A 23833-nucleotide genomic window follows, 5' to 3' on the forward strand; every position below is an offset into this window, starting at 1 on the left:
TCTAACAAGTTCCATGAGCAGTGTTGTATAAATAATAGGTGGGCAAATGGGATGTAGGCATAGCTGTAGCCTTGGGGTAAGGAAAGTACACTTTACCAAATTGAGGCTAGATGCTGGCATAGCTTCTCTCTAAGCTTACTTCTTCTTCTTCTTCTTCTTCTTCTTTTTTTTTTGGTATATTATGCTTCAGAAGCAGGAAGACGATGTGTGTGCAGTCTGAGCCATCAGAGTTTATAGTGTACCGTCAAAGACTCATGAACACAGCGAAAAGAAGACGAGAGCAGCAGCTGACTTGAAAGGCTGGCTGTAGGCTGCCCACCGGATCAGAAGCAGGAGTTAGGAGAATATCCCCATGTTTCCATTTGCTGTACTTTTTATTTTGATTGGGTGCAACAGTGACATTTGGATGAGCTGAGACCACCCGTGCCGATAGCTACCTCACTTCTGGATTCAAACCTCTTATCCTTTTAAAGATATGTTCCAACTATCAACATAAAGGCTTTTCTTAATCCTGTAACGCCAAATGTATCATATTTGATTCATGATTTTTTGTGAGTTTTAGAGACCTCTACATCATTTTTTTTCTGCTGAAGAACAAACTTATTTTATATTATTTTGCCAGAAGTTTCAATAAAAACTCCAATTTAAAAAGAAATCAGAATTTTCCGTCAACTCTTTCATGGTTTAGGCTTTACAGGTTAACCGATCTTTGTCTCTCAGAAAAGAAAAACAAGTTCAAACACACACGATGAGATAACTGTGTTTACAGAAATACAATTGATATTGAGATTTAAAGTTGGCAGTGCTATTGGACTGCATTAACTGGAAATTGCCTAATGCAGGAAGTCAGATAGGATTTTCTTAAAGATTTGTTCATTTCTAGGTGTGGCTACGTTTGAGCTGTTGTAATCCTGATAATTCTCGGCGCAGATATAGCCCACTCTAACCCCACCTTAATATTGGCTATGCATGCCGATTGTGCCTCACCCATCAGCCAGTCTAACCTTTAGGCCAGTGCGCCTTTTCCACAATTAACATGCAAGAAGCCACACACAAAGTGTCAGAAACGAGCTGTGAAATATTAAACGTTCCACTCAGCCACACCACCCCGTCTAATGCTGATCCAGGTTTGATTCCTGTGAGTTTTGGCTCTGTGTGGTCATTTGAAAGCAAATGGAATCTCTTTGCTGTTGAAAGACCCAACGGGCTTTGTGCCGATGCATCTGTGTGGCCTTTGGCCAGTCGTGGCCCCGTTCAAAATGGCAACATTATGTCATTGAGAATTTGAACAATAAATTAAATGGCTCCAGTCTGATCTGGATGGGCGATGTGGCATTTCACTTGGATCAAAGCAGCTTTCCTCTGGTCACAGCGCCATGGACTGTTTTCAGATGGAACGCGGAAGATGAATGAGCTCAGCGGGGCATCCACCTCTTTGCGTGTTGGCCCACGTACATCATTTATTCCCTTATCATTGCTCGTCATGCCCACATTCATAATTTACACTTATTATACTTTCAGATTTTTCATATTTCACGGCTGAGGGTGATTATCCATTTTTCAACAACCCCTGTCCACCGCAGCTTTGTTGTGTTTGTATGAATATTTAATGTCTGGAGATGGAGAGTACATGGCTGCAGCACATTAAATGTTGTCATCAGATGATTGGTGATAGAAGGAAATTGCAGCATTCGATTAGTGCTGATCTGCTCTGCTCCTGCCTTTGAGCGGTGTTCAGTGCAAAATTAAGGATGAGCCATTCATCTAATTCAAATAATTATATCTTCAAATTTCTTGCTTCAGAAGTTCTGCAGAAAGTCTCTCTCCGTGTGTGTGTGGCTGCAAGAATGTGCCGGCAAAGATTATTGCTCCCCAAAATTGTTTTTCTTTCCCAGTTTTTGGAGAACTTGAACTGCCTCTCTTTCAGATTGATAATGATGCAAATTGAAAGAATATATAATTGATTTAAAATTCATTTTCTGAAACCCAAAAGCGAGTAATGGGCTGTGAAAGCTTTTCAGTTCTGGAAATAACTTGAATGTAAAATAGAAAATATTTGAGTTGCTAGAGGTTCACATTATTTAACAACTGAGCTACGATGTCAGGAGGACAAGATTAGCATGTTATTCATATCTCCTAAATCAGCTTTGATTCTTTGGACCAAGAATCCTCCTCATACCCGCACTTCTCTTTGGCAATATGCCGTCTCTGGCAGGTTTGTAAAATAAATGAAAGTTGACTGAAACTGGACTTGACAGACCTTGACTGACTGTGAGTGCCCCCAACACTTCATTCAATATGTAGCTCATATTATCTTGCCACATCCACTTTAAAGCATCACACCTACTAGGAGTGTAAAGCATATGGAGATACTGACATTAAGGCACTGCTGTCTCAATAAACAAACAGTTAGTCTTCCTAAAGAGAAAAGGAGCAAATAAAGGAGTTATTATATAAGAAGGTGGCTCAATGCCTGACAGCTGTGTATAATATATGTGGTAGGTGGATCTGTGTGCTTGTTATAATAGGGATGTAGGCAAGCATAGTTTTTAACTTTTCTTGGCTTACAGTGAAATTGTATTGTATGTTTGTTATGATAGTATTGCATTATATGGTTGGCTTACCTGCTCAAAGAGTGGGTCTGAGAAGGTATGCTGACCCAAGGCCATCTAGAAGTTTACTTTTTGTACAGGAGACTACAAGGAACGGAGAAATGAGTGCCATTTATACATATGTTACGGGCCCCAGGAATCGTGCCACAATAACAAAGGTGAAACCACACATTTTGGGTGTGCCACATATTGAGAACATGGGGTAGAAGGATCAGTGACACAGATGACAGTAGCAAAAGCTCAGTAGCGCAAGAGTCCAGTCAGGTAACAAGATCAGGGTTTGTCTGTGAAGGTTCTCAGTCATCCAGGTCATCGTAGTCAAAGGAGCTTGCAAAGAAAAGCGTCTGGACTTCTTTAAGTTGCTTGAAGACGTTTCACCTCTCATCCGAGAAGCTTCTTCAGTTCTAAGGTCAAATGGTGGAGGATCATCAGGGGGTCCTTTTGTCCCTCTGTGGGGGGTCACTCCCACTAGGTTTATATCTGGGACTCTCCACCATTTGACCTTAGAGCTGAAGAAGCTTCTCGGATGAGAGGTGAAACGTCTTCAAGCAACTTAAAGAAGTCCAGACGCTTTTCTTTGCAAGATCAGGGTTTCCACATAGCAGAGTAAAACAAGGGGTGATCTGCCGTGTCAATCTTCTGCACTGGAATGTGCAGATGTGCTGTTCATGTCTCTCTGAAATGAGCATCAGTAAAGCTGTAACGCTGTGAAACAATACACATGTGTTAGTATAACCTGTGTCAAAGGATGTGACAAGTAAGTCGGAGACCACACAGGTTTATTAAGGCTGAAAGATATTTTAATGAAATATAAAGTAAAGAAACTCAAACACAGGTTAAATGATACAACAGCCATAACTGAACAAAACCAAAGGAGCACAATGAGCCCCAGATGAAGAGAGGTTCAGTCAAGGTGGTTTTATATACTGGGACTGGCCTTCTCGGGTGTACTCTGTCTATAATTGGGTCAGCTCCACCTACCACATACCTGAAAGACACAGGCAACAAGAACGCCGGCCCACTGGCTGTCACACCTGCAAGGGATCAATGACCACTGAAAATCAAGTAATGCAGATCTTTCATTTGTTTATTTAGACAGAGGCATCAGAATAACCTTAAGTTTGCTGCCAAGTTATTTAAAACTTGCTATGGTTGCTATGGAGGGCTTAGTCAGTCGTGTTCATGGAAGTATTATTTCAAGTTGATATGCAGAAAGAGCTCGACAGCGATTGCCCAGTTTTTTAAGAACTTCGACTCTTCGAGTTTTAAACCTTGAACCGAGCCAACCAGCTACGACGCAAAAGATTTGATGTGGATCAAAAAAAATTAAAGGAAAACAAATTAAGGGCAAAGGTGAGGACAGTATACATCGCAGCAATTCCCTACCTTCTCTAATTAATTCCTTTTTATTATTATAGTGTTGTCTAATAATTCAGTTTCTATTGTGTGTGTGTAGTGAAATATAGCTTATTGTAATTGTCAACTGTACAATGAGAAAAGCCAGTTTTTGTCACATTTATGCTAAGTATACAGACATACACTCTGTATGTCAGTAGCTTCTTTAACAGCCCATGCTGTCTAAACAGTGTGAAAACATTGCCTGTGTCATTGTAGGTTTAGGCAAAGGCGTTCAGTATAATTCATCCTGAAACTGAAATGAGCACCAAGCAGGCAAAGAAAACATAGTGTGCCTTCCAAGTAAAAGTTGCATCTTTTGAAACCTGCGGCTTGTTGCAAAATAAACTCACAAACGTCAGTATGAAAGTAGGAAAATACCCCCAGAACTGGCATTTTCCCATTATATAAAAACTGCAAAGACCATATTTGTCAGTCTGTCCTAATGCAGATGTTGGGTTGATGAACTAGTGAGCAGACTCTCAGGTTCTGTGCCGTCTCAGAGTTTTTGTAGAAGTAAATGAGTTTCGTCTTTGATGTGGCAGTGCATACAATATCATAATACTCGGTCCTTGACAGTTTTCCCTTGGACACCCATTTCGGTTCCCAATTTTGTTTGCGGTAAGGGCTTTTGCAATTTAGCCTATAATTTACAAATTTTTTTGATATTCAAATGAAAGCAGGAGAGCGTGCCAGCTCACTTGTGGAAGAGGAAATATGTTCTGGTCCCTCAGCTGAAGCTGTTTATGCAGCACGAGCGGTGAACTGAATCATCAAGAATCAACTTTTAACAAATTTGGTGTCAATATCCAGCCCTAAATATGACAGACTTCTTAATAAAAAAAAGACTCCTGAAAAGTCAATTTAGTCCTTAAATTAAAGTTACTACCCAAATGACTGTGATTTAAAAGGGATCAAGTTGCACTTGATTTGTTTTGAGAATATTCCATCCAGCTTTTTCTCTCAGCATTCATCCACCCTCTCCTTTTTTCCCCCCACTTCATCCATACCCTCTCTGGCCATCATGCCTCTTTAGTCAAAGCTCCAAACTTCCACGACTCTTGTATTGGTCTTATGTGAGTATCTTGACCAGACTTGCAGGGAGCATTGATTAAAGAGGGTGACAGGTTATTAGCCATCTCTTTTGTTTACTCATCAGAGCAGTCTTCAGCCAAAGTCGAACGTAGGAAGCAGAGCACAGATTAATGTTAGATTTGAAAAGGCTTTTTATCACGCCGCATCAATCGCAGGCTTGTGCCACTGACTCATCCATCATACTTATTTGATAGAATCTCAATTTAGCCGTCTTCTCAAGGTTATTACAATACCTCTTCAGCGGGTGTGCAAAATTGTTGTCAACATCTAAAACTGCATCAGATTGTCCACGGTGCCATCCTTCATGTGTCAGAGCTGTTTATCGCAGTGAGTGCACTGAGGGTGTGTGACTGATTTTATCTGTCAGCTAGAAAAAAGTTTTGACCCCAAGGATGAATCTGTCCTCTGGATTTGACCCATTCTCAATTCTTAGGAGCAAATACAGGCGTTCTTTACTGGCAGGGGATTGACTCTAATTTAGTGCCCAAGCCAACAGCGATGGCAAGATATTTTTAATATAGGACATGTATGACTTTTTGTGTGGGAGGAAACCAGGCCAGCCAGAGGACACCCACAAATAAACATCAATTTCATGCCAATTCCACACAGGAGCATGTCTGAAATGTTAACCCAGGGAGCTCTAATAATTTACTGCTTTACCGAGGTGCTGCCAGGCTAATGCATTTAATCTTAGTGTTTCTAAATCTGACAATTATTACAGCAGATAGATAATAAGAATGATGCAAGGAGATGTAATAACATCATTCTGACTCCACTAACAGCAATGACTGTTAGATCGACAAGACAGTTTTCTGTGATGCCACAAAAGAATAAGGAAACACAGGCACAGGCATTAGCTTTAGCGCTATAGAAGGGCAAACATACGCACTTGGAAAAATTGGTGCATTTTTAAAAGTGGATAAAGTGGCTTACATTGGCAAGCCTATCAAAAAGCACTGCCCGGGTCTCCACAGTGTGTTTTGGTTTCACAGTCTGCAAAAACCTTATTTGTGTTCACTCTCAGCAAGTGCTTAGCAGGTTTGTGTAGTTAGCAATGTTAGTGGCTAGCTGCTAGGCACAATAAAGCTTTTAGCAGCCAACACACAAACAAATATCTGAAGTGGCTGCAGAAAGCAGTAAGAATATTGGACTTTTCAGATAATCATCATTTGTGAGCTCGCCACAAATATGGAAAAAAAGAGGAGGAATGACGTTTTTGAATAATGTGTTAGCTAACAAACAAAAGATAAATGCTACAGTACTGTACTACTTCACGCAGTACCTGAGAGCCATATACATAAATATAATAAGATAATATATATATAGATTAGGGGTGCAACGATACACAAAATTCACAGTTCGGTTCGATACTTTGGTGTCACGGTTCGATATTTTTTCGATACAAAAAAAATGTTCATGCCTTTTTAATTTGTCATTTATTAAAATTATAAATATATATTTTAACTCAAAAGTACAGTTTTTAAATTTAACCCTAACCCTTGTGCGTGTTTTTTATTTTGACAGCGAATGCGCACCTGCGGACCACTTATGTGCAGCCCTGGTTATTTAGCTCGTCATATTGCAGCCACAGAAATTCTTTTGTCCATGAAACCATAAAGCTGCACTTTCTTTTTGCCTGATAGTCTGATTTGTCATAACTTCTCCGTTTTGTGGTAAGCTTTTCTTTGGCTGTCACTTCTTCACCCTGACCTGTCTTATTTGGCTCAGCAGAACTAAAATATATATGCTGCTGGTTTTACACATGGACTCACGTAAGCTCAGCGATTCTCTGTGCGATCAACCTCTCACATGTTTAAGCTGCGGGAGATTTCACTTGCCATGTTTGCATAGTAAGCTAACGATTAATAAGACTATGTCAGAGGAATTGGTGCAAAAATTATCATCACTCACAGATCAGTGCTGTCGCTCTCTATACACAGTGAAAGCAAAAAAACAAGCACAAATTCAAACGCGATTTCAATATGTCACATATTGACAGTGGCTCACCGATGCCAATGACATAATTACCCAGCTACATTTCCGAAAGAATGCAAAAGCATTGACATATATTTTTCCTTCCTGCCCGACAGGCAGGGAAGAGATAGATTTTGGTAGCCCGACTGAAAAAAATCGCTAGCCCCAGGACGTCGGGCTAGCGATATTGCAAGCCCTGTATCTGATTGAGGAATCACTCATCTTTAGAAAAGAGAGTTTATTACAGAGAAATGGCTCTTTCCAAAATAAAAGCTATACTATCCGCTTCTTCTGGGCTATATTCTCAGCAGCATAAGGAGAATCATGTGCTAACAGCTGTCTAAATGACTCGGCTAAAGTTAGTAGCATGCTTGTTGTTTTTGTCTTTGCACTAGGATGATGTCGGCATAAATGTGCAGTCATATTCGTTGTGTTCCCACTAGTGCTTTCAGGTTAATCTCGTTGAAATGACCTTAACGCCACAACACGGCAAATCTCCGTTAACGAGCTACTGCCGATCGCCACATCCAACATACTGTTTTACTTTAGTCCATGACTCGCTTACCTTCAGGGTCATACGTCACATGAAAACCAAAATAATTCCAAACGCCAGATCTGAATGAGGGTGGGGGAGGTCCATGTTACAAGGAGAGCTTAACTTCTGTCTTGCTAGCTTGCCCTGCGCTCTTCCTTCTGATGATGCTGTCTGTGTTGAGCGCTCAGTGGATCTGCGCTCGACAGTGCAGCCTAGGCGGAGTAGTCGAACGCAGATTCACTGAGCGCTCAACACAGACAGCATCGTCAGAAGGAAAGTTGATAAAATAAATTACAAATGTTGTATTGTTCGATACATATGCGTACCGAACCGAAAGCACTGTATCGAATGGTTCAATATCGATACGAATATCGTTGCACCCCTAATATATATATATATATATATATATATTATATTATATTTATAAAATATAAACAACATAAAACTTTTAAGGGTTAAAAAAGTAACGTAACATTAAATTATTATTAAAATATCAAAAACCGTCGTTTGACAAACGTGTTTGCTGTCGTTCTAAAGAGTAAATTACTGGTACTTCTGTGTTTTTGCTTCAGAATTCATTCAGGGTTGTTAACATTTGCGCTAACGAGGGAATGAATAATTGAATATGTGAGTGGATGATAGATGGCCCTATCATTCAACCTTTCCTATGGTTTTCTGTCTTGCCAGTTAAATTACTTGTGAACTGGAATTTAGTCCAACATGTGGTGGACAGTTATTGATTTCATGTTTTCAGCCCCTTGTCTCTTTTACACTTGACATTGCACTGCTCAACCTAGAGCCCGACTGACATCTTCTTTAACCATACATGTCTACACATATTTATCGTGATGTATTGCGATGTGACTTTGAATTAAAGCTTTGCTTTGCAGTGCACTCATTTCTGATTAAAGATGAAGCCTGAAGCCAATCTTGCATTGGGCATTCAGTTAACAAAAGAGCATTTAAATTCTGGTTATTACTTAACTAGAATTCTGTATTTACTCACGTTCTCGTATAGATATAATAGAAAATTTTCTAGACCAGTAGAACTGTAACAATGTAAACTGCTTTTGAAATTTGTTAGTAAAGGAACAGCACATATTAGAGATTGGCTGATATGGGATTTTTAAGGTTGATTCTCTTTCAGACACACAGAACATAAACAGATATCCTTAACACAAGTTCTATGTACTTTTTTATTTGTTCGTTATTTATTTACTTCTTTACCTTCTGCCCAGCAGCTGGTTTCTGTTTATGTGTCATTCCAAACCCAAGTGCTGCAGAGTTGCATAGTTAACCTCTGTTGGACAGACTATTCACCCTCAACAGTCATAACACGGCTGAAGGGTGTTTCTCTCGCTTTCTTTACTTTTTAAATTTTCATTTATCGACCATTAAGAATGCTGGTACAGGTATTTTGGCAAATCCAACAGCTAATGTCAGGCAGGCTTTTGCACATACATATTTGAGTATATTATACATAACATTAATACATTAAGGAGTATTATTAACTAATTTGATAGGTCTATGTTTTGAAATAATAACAGTAGCCAACATTATTACTCCACCCCTAATTTATATCCCAGTCACACAGCTTTGAATCATATTTTTTAGTCACATTGGCAGACGCTGCCTGGAGAAAGGTCTCTAGATTAAGCGTGGTGAGGCAGAAAAAATGTCCACTTAAGTTATTGTATTCTTTTTTTCTCTCAGCTGGACTCAACGGTTCACAACTCAAGGACCCACCACTGAACATTGTTGTGCACAGAAGTATGTGACTGTGAGTGAGAGTGTCCACTACATTTGGTCCCTCCACGAACAAGGCTGATAGGACAGATAGCCATTTACTTACAGAGTGCTGGGTCAGCACATTCGGCCTCTCTTATTTCAAGGCCTGCCAGCCACCCCATGAAAGGAAGGAGGAGAGAACTGAAAGGTGTTTTTGTTGTGGCCCGCTGCTGCCTCTTCTCACTGTATGACTTCTACTGCTGTATGTTCAGGTGACATACAGTCCGCTTTTGTCCTCGATGCTGCCGATGCTGTATTCAGTTGGCAGATAGTGATGAGTACTAAGCAGTGAATCCTCTGCAAGGTCACAGACTAAACCAGCATTCATGCGCTTATACAGGAAGCACCTTTTACTCCGATTGTGCTTTTTTTGAAACATTTTTAATCACGCTGTCAGAAAAGTACTGTATGGGCAAAACGCAAACTTTAGTATACTACTTTACACCGAGTCATCCAATATTAATGAGAACCCTCCACTTAACTCTAAATTCAGAAGGGTACAAGTTTAAGTTGGTTTTGGGTTCATTTTTGTGGAAAAGCATTCAGCATTAACCTGAGGGTGAGAGATGATGATGGGGATTAAAAAGCCTATTGCCTACCGTGCTTTAAAAAGCACAATTATTTCAGATTAGGCTCTGCATGTACACTTCTTTGGACCCTCTGAGGTCTAAGTCAGCATCAGTGATGAACCCTAACCTGATATTTAGACGAAGGCAAAACGTTTGTTTTGGAAAAAAATGCAAACAGCTTTTAATATGCGTCAGTTATAAGGATTACTTTCTTTGCGCCAGCACAATTCCAAAACTACTGATAGCAGTGTTTGTGTGATGACCAATGAAAATGTACTTTCAGCTCCACACTCAAAAAAATATTTTTGCCCAAAATGCTGACTTAAAGTAATTTGATTACATGTAAAATTCCCATGAAGTTTAGTTACATAGGTACAGTGTAAAATTTTAACTTAAATGGAATTTTATTGGGATATATTGAGTCTATTTTCCTAATTATTAATGATTACTTCTTTGAATAAGTAAATCTTTGACTTAATATACTTTAGGTGCATTTCACTCAGTATATCATGCATGTTTATCATAGAATCATTTTTATTTTTTTGCATGCATTGCTTGTAGGTGTCATCATCATCTTTGTGTGATTTCCCCCTTCACAGCTGATTATGTGACCACCTGAAAAAGTACTGTGGAATATCTTAGGCCATGTCCACACGAATAAGTTTTCGTTTGAAAACACATCTTTTTCTCTCCGTTATGGCCTTCGGTCCACACTGAGACGGCATTTTTCATCAAGGAAAATTGAGCTTTTTGAAAACACTCTCCAAAGTAGATACATTTGAAAACACAGTTTTCGCATCGCAGCGTGGACAGCGAAAGTCTTTTGAAAACGACGATGCATTTTAGTCATATAATGCAGTCATGTGACCAATTCAGCTAAGATGGCGGTCGGCATTGTGTAGCAGTTGTTTTGTTTGCTCTCAATTTTGAAAGCCCTATTGAAAGATTGCACATGCTTCAGATAAAACTCGGCACTTTTCCCCAACATTTTGCCGCAACGTTTCAAAGAGCCGCAAAGTAAATAAACGGCAGACGGAAATGACGCAGGTCAAATCGTCTTACGTTTCACGTATAAGCAATACAGCAACGTAGCGTTTTCAGTGTGGATGAAAACGATGGAAAACAATAGTGTGGACGTGGAGCGTTTTTAGACAAAAACCCCTTCTTCAGATTTATCCAGATTAGTGTAGATGTAGCCTTAGTAATAGTAATTTTATTAGTGCTTACATGGGTGGTTTTCATATTTTCACTTTAGGTGGCATAATAAAATCCAATCAGTTGGAAAAATGCATCAAATTTATTAGAATAATTTGTACTGTAGATGTTGCCAAGTTGTGAAATTGGGGGATATACTTAGATAAATACCTTGTATGTACTGAATATTATGTATGATGAAAAAAATCCCATTATTAATACCTCTGCACTCATGCTTGAGGTGCAGCTGGTTTCTTATCTTATCTTATTATCAGCCAATTATGTTTACTATGGATTATATGCTGGATTACCCTCAGGCCAAAGTAGCACCTTTGCGCTTGACTTTCTCCTTCTCCGAGCACGATGCTGTAGTATGAGTGTTTTTAGAGTAATTAATCAGAATTTCAGTAGACTGTAGCTTTATCTGAACGCACTCTTTATCTTTTGATGAAGGCTGAGTCAAAAGAGTGCAAAAAGAGCCTTCTTCTAGCATTAGCTGACTTTCTGCGTCTAACGCTCTTTGGAGGTGTCACGGGGCGGCTCTTCATGTCTTAAGGACGACATAGAAGTTGGCTTTAAGTAGAAGCATGCATTATTCATCCGGTTGCACATGGGAAAAGTAAGGGGGGAATCATAACCAGAAAAGAAGCTCCTGATCTGAGTTTCCTCTGATAGCTCCTCATAAACAGAGCCAAGCATCAGTATGAATGTGGAGCATTTTAGAAAAGGGATTTAAACATCGCGAGTTTGTGTGACATGACAACTTTGTGCCGCCAAGTTTTCCCGTAGTTAACTCAGAGCTTTTGACGATGGAGGAGAATCATGGGTAGCGTGCCTCTTCTTCAATTATTCATCCGCTCTGGTTCCAGGTCAGGCCTTGTTTAGCACAGACTGATAGATTTTATAACTGGCAGGTTTTTACTAAAGGTTCCAATTATACTCCAGGCTCAGGACAGGCATATTAAACAGGAGATTATGTGCAATGCCTTCTGCTATCGATCTGTGAGGGTCTCTGAGGTGACAAACAGTGCAGGAGAAGATCTTGGTGAAACACACAAACTGTTGCACACATACGCAGTGCTGTCAAGCCCAGATTTAGGCTGAGGGAGCAGTTTGTGCTGAATTAGAGGCCGAGAGCCGATCTAGGATCGACCTTCAGGTCACCCTAATTGAACCGAATGTGAGTTCAGTACAGATTTGTGTGTTTTAGATGTTCTACAGAGCTGCAGCAGAGATATGTCTGTGTGTGTGTGTGTGTGTGTGCTTTGGGAGTGTGTGTCAGGTCTCTAATGTGGTGCAATTACCTCATTATCTCCTGATTACCTTTGTTCTATATAAACCTCGCTTTTGATTCACTTTCTCGAATTCCTGATTTGTCGTTCTGTTCGTGTTGCTGTTGTATGTTATAGCATTTGCTTGCTTGCAACCCTTGATCTGATTTTTTGGGTACTGCATTTATGTAGACATTCACAATTTGTAAGGTAACATTTTCATGCATAAAAGTCAAGCACAGCAGTATTATGTAAAGTCATGTTTTCAGATATGTAATTATTCACGACTGCAGTGACATACAACAGACAACAGACACGAGTCAAATGTCATATATGTGGATACAGCAGCAGGCAAAGTGCTCGTCCCCTGAAGTGGATCATGATATGTTGGCTGGACATACTTTAGATTTAGTCCAAATGATGTTAAGCAAGAAGAAATCACTTGCAATGAATGCAACACAGCTGACTTATTCTGCGGTTGAATAAGTTCATGACTGCAATTACACTACAGTTTAATTACAGTTAATTAGATTGCAGTGAAATTAATGAACAAAGGCTAAGAAAAACAGTGTTGCTGATCCACTGTCAACTCAGCAAGCCTGTACAGCACATCCATCCAGCTCACAAAGACTCACTGAAATCCCCAACACAATCTTATTCCATTGGACCAAACATTTGGTTAAACACAGTGAGTGACTAAGACTTCAGGAAAATAGTCGACGTGCTGGACAATTGATATCTTATCACCTTGTGCAATTATTTTTCCAAAGTGAAAAGCCTACGCTGTCACAGGGGAAATAGAGAGGGAGCTCACATGCCTGTCTAGTACATACAGGTGTAATGAATACGTTTCTATTTTGCTTCTTGGAGATGAATAAACATTTTTCTCTACAAAGATAAATTAATTTTAAAAAAGTCAAAAATTCATTGAGTAATCCTGATAAATAATCCTTATCTCGGTATTGGTCAAAATAACTGTTTAATGAGCCCCGCTGAATGATTGCTCTTTTTTAGCATTAGCTTAAAACATCTGAAGCTAGTTAGCTGTAGCAAATTATTGTGACTATCTGAGTAACTATCCATCAAACTCCTGCTTTAGTTATTGTCTAATTGCCTGTGTTGTTAGAAAAGACAAGAGAGACTCTGGTGTTTTAAAAGACCAGCTCATCCGTTAGCTTATTGCATATCGTTTCACACAGCTAGCTTGTAGCAGTTGAGTATACATTTCAAACAGCTTGTGCAAAGTGAACACTAATACAATAAAGGCTGTGCATTATATTACATGATGTGAGCTATCAGCAATATTTTTCCAGTGAAAACAAGTTAGAGCTACTATCCACTTAGGGTTGACTTTGCTTTGAGTGCTGCTGTGATAAAAGAAATTATGTTTTAGGTGGTTCATTTCATACCGAAGTCAGAGATTATGCTCATGCAGGTTAATGTTCAGTTTATGAAATAATTGCAGGTTAAAATTCCAGCATGTTATTTTTGTAATGTGCTTTAAAGTGAGTCTTTTTTATACGCCATGTTTATTATTGCCATTGCAGTACACGAGGTAAAGCATGGTTGCTTGCTGCTTGACAAGAAATGCACCTCTCTGCCCCTTCTAGCGCATGCGGACTGATGCAGCCTCCTTCCTGTGCTGCAGTGGTTCCTGCCATGCCCTCAGTGGGAGGATAGCAAAGATTAGCTGAGCATTCGTGTCTTTGCCTTAATGTGTAATCTGCAGTAACAAGGTCGTGTCAGTCAAAGTGTGTGGGCGGACACTTATGTTTGTGTGTGTATTTTCCCCTCAAGTGAACAAAGTCGCATTTAAGTTGCTTTAGCCTCAGAGCACGAGCTGTGTGTGTATTCCACGGTGTGTGTGTGCATCTGTTTGTGATTCCCCCGTGTAATTTCCTGGTAGGAATGCGCGCCCATGCAGGCATGGAGGAGTCTGCCGGGCGTCCCATTTTGAACTCCAGCCGTATTCAGGAGTAACCTCACATAGCATTAATGCGTCAGGGGGCTTTTTCTCCCTGTGGCTTTACACTTGGAATGTTGTTGATCTCTCTCCCGAGACTGTAGAGCGCACAACAATAGAGTACTAAAGCGTATGTGTAATAACAAGCGGAGTGAAATATGGTTCTAAACAGGACACGATTATTTGGAAAGAGGCTGGCTGGCACTGTGGCAAAAGTATGAGCCGGGCCTGTCACTGTGGCAAATGCAGGAACGAGCCTTAAGGCGACTGAATTCATTCATAAAGGGATTGGTATGTGAATTAGGGGAAACTCTGCCCATTCCGTCTTAACTTGTCAGGCTGGAGCGTTATCTGTGGGGACGTCTAACCGTGTACATCATAGGGGTCAATAAAAGAAGGCTCGCTCCTCTTGCTAAATGTCTCCAGCTTGTTCGGGGATGCCTCTCTCGCTCACATTTGCTGCAGCAGTGACAATTTAATTCATGGAATTCATGGATACGTCTGGCTTGAAGCAGAACCAAATGAGATTCAAATGCCATCCGAACTGTTAAGTTTCATTGATTCCTCAATTGAATTTGGGCATGGTGGTGCGCGTTTGGAGGGGTGAAATTGGTGTGTGAACTATTTTGAATATGTTTCGAGAACTCTTTTTGATTTCAGTATTAAAGGTTAGATTTAAAACTCAATAAACATGGAAAAAAATATTTGTTGGCATTGGCAAATGCCGTGTTTTGATCCAGCTTGTTTAAGGCAAGAGTCGCTATCGTGTTTTGATATTCTTCACTGGTATATTATATTCCATATAAGCTTTTTTCCGTGTGTGCTGCGGTGCTTGAGTGCAGTTGATCGTATTGCGAGGTCACAGCGACGGTAAACCTTTTGCAGACAAGCAAAAATTTTAAATCTAAAAAAGAAGAAGCTTGTGTTTTAATAGGAAGGGGTGGAACACTTCTTCACTGTCCTAGCGACTGCACCGTTGTGCCTCCTCCCATCCCTGATGCCCTCTTTGAGCCACACGTCTCTCCTACTGAAAACATTTTGCACCGTTGTGATGAATACCATTTTAACATGCAGGCGGAAAACTGTTAAGGGAGTGATTTGTGTGCCAGCAGGCTCGATACATAAGACCCTCTCATACAGAAATCCCTCTTTAAAAGGTGACAAAACAAAGCCTTAATTTCTGTTTGTCTTGATTTAAATAAGCTGCTTCTAATGAGGTCTCCTCAAGTATTTTAGACTTTATTTGAGTCCTGATTTGGGCACTCACAGCTAAATAGGACTCCAGCTTTCTCATCTTGATTAAATAGATCAAGTCAGTAGAAGCCTTGGTGTGGTGATAGTGGGTTTACGAAGAAATCGAAAAAGGCTGAGAACAAAACAGCCTCAGCCTTCTTTCTTTGACAACCATGCTGCATATTCGCAGGAGAAAATGGGTTTTGTTTTCTTGCTTTTTTTAGTCAATCTCACCCTTAATTTAGGTTTTCGAGTAAAAAGAGATGCGAGGAAGCATCTTAATGAGATGTGGAACAGTCCCCTGGCTGCCCTTCTATACAATGCCCATTGTTTTGCACCTCAGAGTCGGTGCTGAGAAAATTCCAAAATGCACTGGTCAGTCAGCCATGAAACAAAAACAGAACCATATCCGCTGTTTTCCTGCAGCAGCAGCAGAGGATCAGCTGAATGACAATTGATTAATTCATTGACTCGTTCATCAAGCCAACAGTCCATTAGCCAAGAGTGAAATCAAGCAAAGACGCCAAGCTTCTTTGCTGCTTCTCCATAAATTAGGATATTCCATTTATCATGTTTTTTGTCAGTTTTGTCAGTGTCACTTAATGCAAGCTCAGCAGCCAAGCGCCACATGACTGAACACACACTGTTGTTTTCTTGGAAATGATACAGTTATTCTAACCTATCTCAAAATAACACACGTCGACCAAATTTTGCCACACTTTTGACAGTTGTTCACATTGATTACCTTCATTTAACCCCCAGAGATCCAAATCATCATCATTCGTGACCTCAACCTTAACCCCTGACCCTATGGTATAGAAACAAGGAGAACAGGCTAGGGTTACGGTTATCGATGATCACTTAGATCACTTGGACATGGTTTCCAAGATCTATTCTGGTTTTACCTTCTTATTGTTCCAATGATGGATGCTCATAATATACATGTTTAAAGTTTGAAATTTTCAGTTCAGCTGAAACCTCTGGCTTCATATAGCAGGTTTTTTTTCATCCCTTACTGCTTTTATATCCGGTCTTTAAGTGACTTATGAACCCTGCTCTAAGCAACTCTGTGTTTATTAAGGCTGTTGTGTTTTTAACATGTTTTATTGCTTTGTAACTTGTTCTATTTAATCTCAACAAGTCCCTATAAAAGTCACTTTTGGCCTCTCTCAGTTTTTATTACCACTATTAATTTTAAAGCTCAGTTTTTAAAACCTTACTATGTAACTACAGCCCAGCCCATGCAGTAATGACTAACCTCGTATTTTGGATGGATTATCTCAGTTGTTCTCCTGACTGAAGTTTGATCCGTTTACAGCATCCTGCCATGCGATTACATTTATCCCTAACCCTCAGGAAGCCTCACGTCAACTTTTATCGAGTGAAATAAAGTTGGCGTTCATCCTCTAGCTTTACTGTGTTTATGTTATGCTAACATAGCTGTATCGCTAGCCACCACGTAGCGCATTGTTATATACCAGCTAGCCCAACTTCAGTAACCCTACAGATGTCACTGCTGTTTACTTTCCTGTCTTCATTTATGTTGGAAGTGATAGCAGAGCTGAATGTTTTAATTTGTTTTAGAAATTCCTCAGTCTGAACATGGTATATTATATTTAGATGGAAACTAGCGAGCTAACTTCCTGCTAACTTCTAACTCTGTTAAATTTCATAAATCCTGTTTCTCATGGATCCCTGGATGTTAAACTTAATTGTTACACCTGGTAGAGCAGCCACACAGATCATTTTATGACACATGAAAGAATTTAGACAGTTTTTAACTCTGAGTGATGCCACAGTGATCGTTTGACTTTGGGACCTGCAGCGGAGTTTGGGGCCAGACACGGCTAATGACGTCAGACTTAAAGACCGGATACCATTAAAGACATTTTGTGAGAACTGAAGCCCCTCCCACTTTTTTTTCAAACAGTCAGTTTATGACATGTAGCCAATTGAAAGAAAGCTGGCTTAAGGGGGGGTGAAGAAGTAAAACAGCAAGTTGATTTGAGGAGCACAGTATAAGATAAATATGGACCATATCAAACTGTGGCTTATGCTCTAGTCCTAGAATAAAACGATGCAGCTGGAAATGAGTATAGTATTTCATCGTTTGGTGTGAAAATGCACCTTAAAATGTAATTTAACATAAAACAATCCCCCACAGATCATTTAACACTTGTCATATAAAAAAGTGATACTGCTGCATCAAACTGCCCCTGGCTTGTGTCTCCTGTCCTCTGACTTCACTGTTTATGTTAACCTTGTGGTATAAAGTCTCCCCTCCACCCGCGCTCCCTGCCTGCTGGCAGATTGTGCCACAGATGTTGAACAGGGCTGCAGGCAGCCCAAAACCTGCTCTGTTTGTCACTTTCTAAGGCCAAGCAGCAGAGGACACTTTGAGGAGGACAGATCGATGGTGGCGAAGCGTGTGTGGTGGCAAATCTCATACCACAGAGAGCAAACAAACACAAGAGCGACACCCGCGCGCGCAGGGATGTCGCCGCAACTGCTGGTTCTTACTGGGACAAATTCCGTTGTATGCATCATTAGTGAAAAACCATATGCCACTGAAGAATTCATATTCCTCTTCTCTTTACCGATATGGGTGGCTCTGCAGATGATTGGGTGGGCAGCTGCTTCACGTTTCACTGGGATTTGCAGTTTGCAGGCAGTGCATAATAACTTATGCTTTACTTTGCATCGGTTTTAAGCTCACTATGCTATATCCTTTTACTCAAATGCATGCATAATTTGCATAGAACACTGGTTAAACTTCCCTTTTAATTCCATATGCTTCCAAAATAGTTTCCCTTGTGTAATAGTATATCTTTTTTTCAAGAGGCACAGATCAAAAATGTACCTCTAACACGCAGACAGATGTAGGGAGAAATTCCCCATTATGTTATAATACAGTTCTCTCTCTGCTGGCCAGTTTTGTATTTTATAGCTGTTCATACAGGAGTAAACACAAAGGTCTTACAGACATATGTGAGGTCAGGTTGATTTTGCATTGCCCCCAGGTTACCACGGTAACATGCCACATCAGGCACTCCTTAAGCCACCACTGCGTCATAAATAGGGCAGAGGAGAAACTGGTGTGTCTGCATACAGTGCAACCAACCTCCGCATGGTTTTAAAATGACAATGTCAGCTAATAGTCATTGCAACTTACAAGTGATCCAGATGAAGGTACTGTCGTCTCACAGGCAGTTTCCTCCCACGGGCCAAAAACAACCCCCATTATTCTAAATGTTGGGAATTGGCCATAGGAGTGGGTGTGAGCTTGTATGGTAGGCAGTCTTTCTGTGTTGGACTGGTCCTTGTGGCTCCAAATCACCACACCCCCCACTTTGCATGAGCAAGGGTGGATGGCCTTACATTTCCTGTGGCTACTTCACACCCTTGTTTCAACTGCATGAGCACTTTTAATATCAAGAAGCAGCAGTATGTTGCAGAGGGTTACATCCAGCCTGCTGGGGGGCAGTTTAGTGCTCTTGCATTTGCATTCAATTAATGCAGCGCTGCAGACTATAAGGCAAACGGAAGGCACATGCGGAGTGTGTAGGTGTAGCTCTTGCTACTTCTGTGTAGACACAGTGGGTGATACAGAGAGATGGGGGAGTTCATCTCCCACTTAAAGCATGAAGAGAGCCAGAGAGCAAAATTAACGCCAAAATGTAAGAGACTGAAATGTAACACCTTCTAATTTCAGAAAATGTGTCTGTTTAGCATGTGGCTAAACAGACACAAACAGACTGTGACCTTAAGTCAGTATGGCAAACTGGTGACCTGGAAGTGTGAAGAAGTTAAGGCTTAACAATTGTCTGTTTTTTTGTTACAGTTAGTCTGTAAAACTAATTTGTTTAATAACTTAATGTTAATATGTAGGAATTAAGCGTTTAACATAAATTAGCTTGCAGCTGTTGAGCTAGCTGCGCCACTGTTAAGCTAGCTAGCTTGGGTGGTCAGCATAAGGTCCACACAGATAAAACTGTGGGTGTAAAAACATCAGTAAGAATAGCACAGACAGTTCAGACAGCAGTTTACTTTCTGTTTTATTTCAGAGGTTAGTGTTCTCATCTGTCTTCTTATTGTTTTACGTTTTGCTTCTGTTTCCACCTGTGTGGTGGTTGGTACCTTTCCCTATCAGACAGTCTGTTCGTCTCCCTTGTCCTCCTCATGCTCCTTTTTTGCCTTGCTTTCAACCATTGGACTTTGTGGTTGTTGTTTTTTTGTTTGCTCTTGGATAAAGTCTCACTTTTTATTGTTTACTTTGCTTATCTCTGCGTCTGGCATTTGATCCCTCTTTCCAACAAAACCATGACGTGGTTTTGTTTACTTGAAACACAAAAGTCCTTCTTCATTCACATTCTGATTTTTAGGTTTAGTAAGTAAAACTGAATGTTCTCTCATAAATTTGATAGATTTGATTACTAGCATGTATCTTTATGTAGTTTATGTAGTCCTGTTAAAGGTTGATTCATGCTGTCGTTCTAGTGGAGCTAGCTACTCTGTATGGCTTAAAATATAAAGTTTATTATTGTTATTTTTTTATTTTTACTATTACCATCAAATCGGGTTTGTTGACTCATTTTCCATCCATGCCCAACAATAATACATTTCTAAAGAGGAAATTGCTACTTGCAGATACAATCAATGGCTATTGGAGAAAAATGCTGGTAATAAATAATGTAAAAATATTTTCAGACGAGAGGATATCAGCATAAGAACCACCACAGCTGGGAACCCAGCCGAGCAGGTGGAGGGTGGAGATGCTGTTGATCCGACTGATGCTTGACTAAATGTAGCTCAGTGCATGCTGCAAAGTTCTTATCTTCAGAGCGCAGTCATAGCCTGTAGTGATCTCACAGTTCGCTGAGCATCGTGCTCAAGCTTCATTTTAATCAACACCTGCCGCAACTCCCCGTCTCCTGTTTGCTTGCTTTTATAAACTGTTTTGATATTGTTTTTGGTACATTGTTTCTTAATCCGTATTTTTACTCGACTGATTGAGCGTGACTCTCCGGTCGTATCTTTTGTGTGCTGACATTTTGATTTCTGTGAAAAATCACCTCATCAAATGTGTCACATCTGTACCTGGAAGACGTGCAAAAGGCTCTTATGTACATCTGACCCATCTGCAGAATTTGCTGTCCAAATGTTGCCGTTTAAATTCAGATTAATAATCAAGTCTAACAGATTGATTCATTTAATTTTTACCTGTAATAACGACAAAAAATAGGAAAAGAAAAAGATTGTGCGCTCTGCTTTCTGCCGAACAGATTTTTTGTCTTGGCTTAATTCATAATAGAAGCCATGTGAACTAAAATTCATATCCTTTACTGTATCTATGTGTGTTTTGGCAACACAGTGAGCGCTTTATCAGCACCACCTTAATGTTAACATTAAACATGCTGAAGCTAATTTCTGAAGTCGATCTTTTGATGATTCTGTTTTTTAAAAGCTCCTTTCTTATGATAATTACGTGTCACTGTGAAAGTTTCCGCTGTTATTACCAGGCTCTGCTGCGGGGTCACACCTGCTGAGATCTGTGCGGCTTTATCTCCGCACTGCAACGGAGCTGCTAGTGGATAACGCGCTAACTGCTTATTATTCCAGGCCTATCAGATCACAAAGGGCACTGGGGAGAGGCAGAACGAGAGACAGAGAGAGAGACAGAGTGATAAAATGTTACTCTAACATGCCTCCTTCATCTACAGTCAAGATCATGAGCTGCCATCTGTTCTACGTGTAAAGATAGTTGCGTATTGCTCGGCTGAAAGGCCCTGGCAAAGGTAATGCTGGGTGAAGGGTGTCTTGTGTTAAACCTCCCAGATCACAGAGACGTTAATTAGTCCAGTGGACAGCATTCGTGCTTTAACAGCTCAGCTCTCCCGCAGAGTGCTGCACTCCGCCACATAGAATACCATATGGTGTGGCATGGTGCCACCTTCTCCGTCGGGCGCTAGGGACCAAGCTTGAAATGGGCCATGATGGGGACGGTGGGTGATGCTGCAGTCTCTATTGCCATAGTGTTTTGTGAAACTGTTGGGGATAATAATAACTGATTTATTTAGCCTCTTTAATGACAGCAGAGCAATAGCAGAGCGTTAGACCACGAATAGAAAGACCGGGAGAAAACAGACAAAAAGCGCACACATTGTGAGTATAATTAAAAAATACTGAATGAATGAAAGAACAAAAAGAAGAAAGAAATGATGGAAAAATAAGCGAGAACATTAAAAAAAACAGTTCTTTGTTTCTCAGCGTCTCGAGGAGGTCGTAACAAACCTGAGGGGCCTTCATTGCAAAAGCAGGCACAAGCACGGTCACCTTTACACCACTGGCTTAAGCGATTGGCTACATGTGTGCTGCACAGGTTGTCTTGCTCCCCCTCTTTCCCCGTGTGTCCTCTCCTGCGGCATTTTGCATCCATGTGGAGGAGCTTGAGACAGCTATGACCTCTGCCAATTCACATTTTCCCTGGCATGGAAAATGTGAATTGGTCTGTATCCAAAACATTTTGGAGTGTGTGCCACTCATCTCGAATGATGGAAAAGCTCATGCCCAGCGTGTGTGTGTGTGTGTGTGCATAGAAGGACTGGCGATGAAGGCAAGCAAACAAACACTCACAAACTGAGTCGTGCACTCCAGCCTTCTTTGTGTGGTGATGGTCTGCACCTGCACCATGTTGATCCAATGCCCCACAGCCGCTCTGCCCCCTCTCCCCCTCACACTGTAAGCAGTCCATTAGCCAGCAGCAACTGAGGGCTGCCGGAGCTAGCCGGGCAGCAGCAGCTGCAGCAGGAGGATGCATTCAGCTGGCAGAGAGCGGTGCCACTGGGGGCTAGGCGGAGGGTCCATTTGTGCCAAAATAGCACAGAGGCCAGCAAATCTCTTAAGTCTTCTGAATTGTTCCCGGTGGACCACACTGCAGTGTTGTTCTGATGAGGTTTTTATGTTTCCATTAACATTCATGGAAGTTCCACGTAGAAGTGTTCTGGAGATGAAAATAGCAGCTTTTATCTTTCTGTTTAATGCAACAAAGGTGAAATAGTTTCCTCGATGCTGTGAATCACTGCGTCTTGCAGTATTTCATTCATTTTAGAAAGGTCGGCATGAAGCAAATTCAACTGTTCAGTGTCCTTGCATGTGGAGTAGTCCCTGCAAATTCCAGGAATTCTGATCACAAATGTAATGGGATTGCAAAACAAATTAGCTCCAGGCATCCTCCCAAAGGGGAATCCCAACAATTCCTCCTGTGTGCTGCTGGCTGATCCATGTTGATCCCCTGAGTACAGTTCAGATACAGTAAAAAAAAGATTGGGACTATAACTCAAGGCGACCTGTGAAGAGATGAGTCATGCTGTAAGGGGTTCCTGACACCCGGCGTTTCCTGTTGATTTATGGCATTTGCTATGACTTGTAAGGGTGAAAGGAAATTGGAAAAATCATCTTGGAGGGCACTGCTGTGTGCAAACGGCAGCTCAGTGTTAGGAGGCAGCTAGTTGTGTCCTTAGTATCCAGATAACCGAGTCTTGGCTGTGTTGTGTTCTCTGGAGTTATTCCAACAGAGTGCTGCTCTTTCCGATGAACTCTCTTACAAGGACATGCATTTGCAATATGCACTTGAGCGTGACCATTAGCATAATATATGCCAGCTGACACAAGGCTTCGTTGTCACGTTTGTGTGGCATAGCGCTGAAATCCTCCTGAACGTGTAAGTCGTATTTTTGATTGAGAATAAGTGGGACTCGGATTGACTTTGGATACATCAAAAGTTCATGAAGAAAGGGCCACAAAAGATGAAAGCGCGCCCTTTTTTTACATTAAAAATGGACTGTGCTGAGACACACTCCTCTTCACTGGGTGCTCGGTTTTAAAGAAACCCTGTCTGCAGATCAGTTTTCCATTAAAAAAGAAAACTAATCTGAGCCTTGTGCCAGTCGGGCTAACACTGCAGGAAACAAAGGCGGGTATTGTATCGGTGCTTATACCGGGATCATGAGGCACGACTCACAACTTCCTGGTTGGAAGGGATGAATTTCACAACAGACTTATTTATCTCACTGTTATAGGCTGAAATATCTAAGGAGAGCTTTTTGTAACGTCTCACTAATACTTTAAATTAAAAAATCATCATTGTTATGTGAATTCTCTTTATCGAGGACAGATAGAACTGAAACATTTTTCTTTAGCCCTTT

At 40.7% G+C, this 23833-nt stretch overlaps 1 protein-coding gene across 11 annotated transcripts in view; it reads left to right on the plus strand.

Annotated features, from left to right (window-relative positions):
- The window catches only part of LOC101479109 (band 4.1-like protein 1), a 95392-nt gene that overhangs the window by 19359 nt on the left and 52200 nt on the right, over nt 1-23833 (plus strand). The gene's annotated exons all lie outside the window — the stretch shown is intronic.

This window comes from Maylandia zebra, linkage group LG5 (genome assembly GCF_041146795.1).
Source record: "Maylandia zebra isolate NMK-2024a linkage group LG5, Mzebra_GT3a, whole genome shotgun sequence".
NCBI lineage: Eukaryota > Metazoa > Chordata > Actinopteri > Cichliformes > Cichlidae > Maylandia > Maylandia zebra.